This window comes from Meleagris gallopavo, chromosome 8, assembly GCF_905368555.1.
Source record: "Meleagris gallopavo chromosome 8, MGAL_WU_HG_1.1, whole genome shotgun sequence".
Classification (NCBI taxonomy): Eukaryota; Metazoa; Chordata; class Aves; order Galliformes; family Phasianidae; genus Meleagris; species Meleagris gallopavo.
This window is the reverse complement of record NC_139411.1, coordinates 1,576,598-1,584,475: the sequence shown is the minus strand read 5'-3', so window position 1 is coordinate 1,584,475 and position 7,878 is coordinate 1,576,598.

The following is a 7,878-nucleotide window of genomic DNA, read 5'->3' as shown; positions in this document are numbered from 1 at the left end:
CACAGGAACTGCTGCAGCTATGGGCGAGCAGCCCAACAGCTGGCTCTGTGTAATACAGGGGCACAGCCCTGCTATCCCCACTGCCGAAGTGCTGGCACCCCATTAGCTTTCAGACCACACTGGTCTTGTAATGCTGGGAGGACTCTTGGAGTGTGCTGTCTGGAGGTCAAAGCATTACATGATATCAGCTGGCTGCAAGGAAGAAATATGCTTTGTTTTCAGGATGACTGGCTGGAAAGTCACAGGCTCTCTACTGACAGCAGAGATGTTTTGAGTGCGTAGACTAATCGGCGAGGTGCTCTGGGATGTTTCTGTAGGTCAGCTGGAAAGAGTCAGCCTTATTAAAGAGCACAGACAAGTATGTTTCCCATACTTTGAATCTAGTTATTGGCATCGGTATTTCACTACATTGCAAAGCAAGCTAGTCTTGGGCTGTTGACATTTAACCAGATAAACATCTTCCCTGGTCTAAACGAGAGGTCACTGTGGGGCAGCCATGTGTTGTGAACTTTTCCATTTCTTCCTGGGGAAACAGTTTTCTCTTTCCTTTCTGCACCATTTCTATAACGTGGGGGTGATCGCAGCTCCATTGGTGCTCTTGCCTCGGCCCTGAGGTTATGTGCTGAGGGACCTGAAGCACCAGGGGAGCGGGGAAGGATGGGGTGGCAGGAGGGAGGCAGGGTTCTTTTTCCATTACTAACTCATGCAAATGTTTAAGGAAACTTTTTAATACACAGTTGCTCTACTTGATACGTCATCAGCCCTAAGAAACAGGGGTAGTGAACCAAAGTTAATAAAAGGTCAAGGCCAGCGGTATCTTATTAAACTATAGCACTATCAGTGGGATGGTGATTAAGAGCAGGCAGTGAATATCTACAGAAAGAACTCTGGTAGTTGAATAATTTAAAATATATTCTTGGATGAAAGAAGTTAAGTGAAGTATTGAGGGGATCTCAGGCCATCAATTGTTCCTATGTTGTTGTTTTGGTATATTTCCATACAGTTTGTGTCTTTATAATGTGTTGGCATGTAACAATGGTGATTTATCTTGGTTGTGCAAGCCGCTTGCCAATTTTACTGCACGAAGCTCTTTTAATTATCTGCTCAGTAGAATAAAAGACAAATTAAGAATCATAAGGGAATAGCAGATACTTTAGAAATTAGATGGCTTTCACTTCTGCGAGCTCTGACCTATTGTCTGTCTTGCGAGGTGAAGCAATTGGGTACATGCTAATGTAAAAGCGAGGGAATGGAAAAGGCTGATATACACATCTATTAAATTACTGAAGATTCTGAATTGCTTTCTCAAATTTTCTCATGTTAATAACATGCTTCAACTCTTGAAGTTAGTACTGTGCAATAAGTTTTATATAAACATCAGCATTTTAAAATTAATATTTTAAACTCAGAAGAGGTGTATCATCTTTTTAATACAACCTAAGATCTCTCTTTTTGGTTCTGCTCACTATAAATTACTCCTGTTAAGTTATTCTTTTAGCTTTCAGTTCTGAAGAACGCCATTACAAAACAAATGGCACAAAGCACTGCTGCCATTCACATATTGTAGCATGCTTTAGATTATTCCTTTCTTCAGGTTGTATGGCATGTGAGAAAACACAGGTGGCTGTACAGAGACTGGCAAGGCAAAGAGCCCTTTGAACTAACAGGAGGGGATAAAGAGAAGGAGTATGTTAAGGAGTGACTGTACCAGGTGGATGAGAAAAGGAGCTTAAAGGAGAGGGGCTGCTGAGGTTTGCTAAGGCCAGGAGCCAGGCTGTGAGAGCCAGTGACAGTAAAGGAGATGAGTTGGAGTGGGTGAAAGTGATGCTGACACAGAGGAACAGAGAAAGGCTTCAAAGATTCTTTGTCCTATGGCATGGATGAAACTGATTTCTTTCTTCCAAAGAAATACGGTGATTGGGACTGGGATAGTGATCCCCAAAGAATCACCATCTCTTAGAGATTTCTTAGAGAAAAAAGATGCTGAGCCATGACTGTAAATTCCCCAGAAAATAATATTCCTATCAAAAAATTACAGCGAGATTCAGCACACATATCAGAATGACAAAGAATACCCATAAAATATCCAGTAAATAAACCCAAATTGTCAGTCCTAAAATTGGAATTGCTAGCAGTTCTTCAAAGGAAGCTTGAACATATGCCTCAAGCAGCCCTACAAAGCCATAAGTGCAGGGTAGAGGTGATGCATTTTTAATGAGAATTAAAATATTCATAGGGAGCAGCTGAGCTGGCCACAGACAGGAATCTACTATCAGCTGGCTGGTGAGGCACGCTGGAAGCCCAGGGCACTGCATGTTGTCAGCATACGCATGCGCTGATGAAATTCATGCACGTGGCTGAAACCAAGCTGCTAATGTACTGATGGACTCTTTTGCCTGACGTCGGATTCCTTCGGCCATTTTCTGTGTTGATTTGGTTTATAACTTCTTGACGTCAAGCCTAGCAGCGTGCATTTGATGTGCTTTGAGAGATGCGCCAGCAAATTTGCTAGCCGTGTTTTTGTCAAACTTCTTTAATTCAGTACTTTCATGTAGTTTCATTTGTATGGTGGGATATGTCCAGAATTATTTTATTTCACTTTGATTTTAAGCCATAAATATTTCGTTTCTAGAACCAGTGAAGCAGGATTTTTGCCTTTCACGTGCTCTTCTCACCACAGAAGTTCTCACTGCTTTGAAAGTGACTTTGTTTATGAGCTTGAAAATACACGTATGAACGTGCATGAGGTCAATTGCTCTTTTTTTCTCTTGATATAAACCCTGCTGACTCGCATTCATGTTCCTGGTAAGCATTTCTTTAGCCTACATCTTTGCCTAAAAATGTTTGGTTTTTTCCTATATGCAGAAGCATTCCCAAATGATACATAAGGGTTCTACTGATATTTATGAATGCAAGGAACGATACTGATGATATTGCCCTGTTCGATAGGGATAACATGTTTCTAAATGAAACCATGCTAGGAAAGTTTAAAGTTCTCTTCTGTGATGATTTTAATGAATCAGGGTGATCTTTATGTCGTATTACTGTCTCCAGAACAAATTATATTAAGCCAAAGTAAGATCAGAAAATCACAGGGAGGGTTTTTTAACTTAATATGCAGTGCATGTATAATTAAACCTCAAATTCCTGCTACATTTATTTGCTAGAAATGAATAAATGAATTTTTACAGATTTATTTTTGCCTCATTTATTTATTATGAATTAACTTGGGGATATAGTTGGAAAAAAAAATGGTCAACGTGTACTTGTGTCTGTCCTTCTAAATTAAAGATGAAAGGTATGTTTAAGTAAGCAAGCAGTAAGAGAAAAAGTGCTTCAGAAAAATTGAGTGCAGAAACATGCAGATGTGGCCAAACAACAGCTGGTTTGAATGGTTCTACTGTTTAGAATAACCGGTTTTCTGGCACCAAAGTGCCATTTTTACATGAACGGTAACTGCATAAATTCACCATTTAAAGAAGCCTAAAATGGTTTATTTGTATTACCATAGTACAATAGAAAGATGGGCTGTGAGATCAGCTGAGAGATTGGTGCATTGCCTTCTGTCAAATGAATTATCCCCTACTTTAAGATCAGATATTTTTAAAAGGAGCTGTACTGGAAGGAAAAAAAGGCACAGATATTTAGCTGAGCTTTCAAAGCATGCAGCAGTTTTTCAGGAAAGCCTCTGCAACAGTAACTCTAGAGACTTTGCTGCAAAACCTTATTTAAAACATGAACAAACCTTTCAAGTTTTTGCTCTGCCTTTGTTCTTTGTAAATAAAGCTGAAGGAAAGGCTTAGAGCTGAGAATACGTTTCTAATCTCTGCTCTATTATTCCCTTTCTGCTGACTACAAACCCATTGCAGAGATGGACCCAACAACTGGCTTCGTTAAAGTCCCAGTCTCCAGATTTCTATTAGTTACTGTTACCCTGGCCTGGATTTGTATGAGTGACTCAGGTGGAAATCTTTCCAATCTCTCTCTTCTCTGAAAGAAAACCTTAAAAACATCAAGTTCTTCCAGCTCAAAAGCATACTGGTGATGTTCTAACTGGAGTCGGACGTAAGAAAGTTAGGGAAAGGATGGAAAGCTGCAGAAGAGAAATCTTAAGCCTCTGACGTTGAATAAAGTACAATGAATTACATATACATGTCTTTTAAAGTCTGCTTCTGGTGCATCTCTGGTACCTATTCACTGACTTGGACTCACCTTTGAAACTATGCTGCAAAGTAAGAAGCACCTGGTAGCATCAGTCCCATTAAAAGAGTAGGAGTTTGTTGTTTTTTTTTTTTGAGAATGCCTTCATTTTCCATAATTTCTGCCTTGCAGTGTGGTAACTTTTCTGTGACTGAGTTGTTAGTGAGAGGGAAGGGCACACGTAGCACACGGGCCAGTCTGTGGGACAGCTGCAGTGTTCCCAGGCTGTTTCTCTTTGAATCTGTATATTGTTCAGTGGGTGTAAACTGACAGCAAGTACTATTTCTAGAGGAAATCAAAGTCAAATTACATAATACACAGATGTATAGCAACCTTTAAAAAAATGTGTTAATTTCTTTCAAGACAAGAGAGTTGTACACGTGTTTAACTCTTTCACCCATTCAGGCTGGTTGTGGCTCTGGGCAGCCTGGTTGGTGGTTGGTGATCCTGCCCACAGCAGGGGGGGTTGAAACTGAGTGATCTGTGAGGCCCTTTTCAACCCAGGCCATTCTATGATTCTATGTGTGCTATCATTCTTATGAAGGTGGTCTAACCAGTGGTATTTAAAAGAAAGAGAGGTCATTTAAAAACTGATTTCATAGCTCAAAAGGGACGAATTGTTAATTTGATCCACTTCCCTGTGGTGATGGTGGTCATTCCCTTACACCACTGCAGCTTTTACTGTTCTGATCAGTCCTATTGTCTAAAGATTTCTGAAGATTTGTTTCTGAGGTTGTAAATGGGACACCTTTCAAAGCCCAAAGAGTTTAAGTGACTGTTCAGTCAATGGGTCAAATGAAAATGCTTCAGACAGCGAAAGGAAGATGATCAGGAAGAGCTACAGAAGTAATTTTTTGGCAGGAATGTTCTGATGCATCATGTAGGTGAAATTTGTTTGCAAGAGGGAGATTGAGAGCAAATCTTGTACGACATGGAGGTCTCTAAGAAAGGGATGGAGATGGGGACAGGAGCAGTAGGCACAAATGTGTATTGTTTCACTCCAGTGTGAGAAACCCTCTATAGAGATGTGTCTCTGCATGTATGTAAGATTTTTGAGTGTGTGGATGGATGTGTACTAGCTTATATCAGTCTATCAATATATAGATGTATATTTCAATATACAAGTTTGCATAAAAACTAGAAGTTGATATTAGAGGTGGGAAACTCCTTATTAGCATCAAAATATGTGTAAATTGCTAAATATTTCTCCAAGTTACTTCTGTGGGCATCAATTTCTTTCTTAGCTGGTAATTTGTTTATGAATATTGGCGTTTTTATGTTACCAGTCCACTGACAAGGAAGAAAAAGGAAGATCTTAAGGTATACTTTTATATCCCTGGGACTTAGAAATAATTCTTACTGAAAAGATTCAAGGGTGTCTGATTTCACCTAGGGAAGGGAGACCATCCATTCTTCCCTCAATCAGATGGATTAATTTTCATAAGGGGCCTTTGGGAGCTCTTCTGCATCTCCCTCCAGCATATCAATTATGTGAAGGAACTGATCTTGCTAAATGTACTGGCAGCAGTCCTTTTTCACGTGATCTATCACTCTGAAGTTCGCAAGTAAAGCTGTATCTTGCAAGATTAAGCCTCCTACCAGTTCTGTATGAGTTGAGGGTTAAAAGGAAAAAAAGTAATGAAAAGGAAAAGAAAAGGAAGTTTTAATTTGCTACTTTGCTAGTTCCATCTGCAGTAGAGGCCATCTATCTAATTTTCAAAGTATTAGGAGGCAAAGTTTTGCCTAACGCTTGTCTTAGAAGTCCCACTTGTGAGTAATTCCCCTTTTCTAACCAGGCAGTCTGGTATGTACAGGCACTTCATGTCTATCCACCCACACTTTGTCCTTTCTGCCTTCCTCAGAAATACACCACTCTGGGGCTCCGCAATACAAAATTGATGAACAAATAATATGCTACATGTGGGAAAAAATACTGCCTAGTGCATGGGTTGGTTGCTGCTTCTTTCCAAATGCTGGAGCTTTATCTCGAGCTCTTAAAATCAGAGATTTTCAGTATTTTTTCTTTAAATATTTATCAGCTCTATTTGTTAAATACTAAGTACTCTCATTCCAGATAAAGTATTGGCATGGTAAAGTAGTTTTATTCTGTTATTCTGAGAAAAAATGGAAAACCTGTTACCCGGACATTATTAAAAATAAAACACACTTCGCTGTTGCTGGAAGTGTTCAGCTTTCACCACCTATGCTGCAGTCTTAATCATAAAACACGTTTGTGCGGGTGTTAATTATACATTTTGTTTTTCTTGGCAGTTACCAGAGATCATATAGTCTTAGATAGATCCTGAACAACAGCTGAGATATACCTCTGCCCAAGGCACATACCTCTTGTCTTTGGGCAATGACCTAATGAGTCAAACAGGAAAAACGTGGCACTTATTGCTAATGATGGTTGTTACAGCATGGCTGTACAAAGTTACCCTTTGCTATCATTAGTGGCATTAAAAATACATTCGCTACTCAGTGATCTTGAGTCAGGCAGTTTCCTGATGCTGTAGGTACAGCAGAGGAAGGTCTGTGTAATTGAGGTCGGGATAGGCTTTTCTGTGTTTCTGTGTGCTAAGTTTGTATTTGAAAACTACGGTAATTTTTTAGCTTAGTGGATTAACTCGAGCCTCTAGCGTGATTAGAAGTGGAAGCAGGAGACGGAAGGAAGGTCGGTGTGCTGAGGTTACTGAGGGAGGCATGTTTCAGTGCAGTGACAAAAATGGAAATCTGATGTTTCCAAGAATAGGTGAGGAACAGAGGAGCGTTAGGGAAGTCAGGGAGGAACAGGTAACTTCAGTCAAAATGGAAAATAGGCCTGGTCGAGAGGAGATGTCAGAGACAGATATGAGATCGTTTATATTCTGAGTGATATTAATCATTCCGCATATTACATTATTGGAAACAGAGTCTCAAATGGCCTCGAGAGTTCCTGACCTCCCGTCTCCTTCCTCTCCCTATTTATTATCCCTTCTGAAGTGATTCTACTTGCTTAGCTGTTTTCTTCCACCTCTTTCTTGCAAAAAATTCCAATAGTCCTCAACTTCAGTGCCTTTATAGAGAAGAAAGCTATTGTGTGAATACTCCCTAGCATCTGAGCCAGTTGTTAAAATTCACCAACAGATGGATGTTGTTTATCAAGGCTTTATTTCTTGTTTTTAGAATACTTCCTGGAATATAAAGGAGGTCAAATGAAATTCCCCAGGGGAGGTCAAAATGCTGCTTTCAGTTTACCTGGGTAGTACCTGAAGAGATTACTGCTGTTTTTCACGTGGTGCTCAGAGAGGAAAACCTGTTCCTGAAGCTGAAGAAACCTCCAAAGCTGAGAAATAAGTAGAATTAAGAGTTTTCCTAATTAGTGTTACCTTCTACGGACTATTTTAAGCTGTTTTCCTTCAGCCTTAACCATTCGATAGTTTCCCAAAATGTAATTTAATCATATCTGATTGCTTGCTGGAATCTGTATTAACTAAGGTGCAAGTGAATTAACAGTAGTTACCAGGTGCTGCATAATTTAGCAGGAGATTCTTGTGACACATGTGTGGGAAATATGTTTGCTCTTTGACTTTATTGGCTGTAATACTTGAAGTTTATGATCAGCTAGGTTTTATTACTGTATTTCTGTTCTGAGATGACTCACATGTGTATACATGAGTATATTCTCCCTGTGACCAG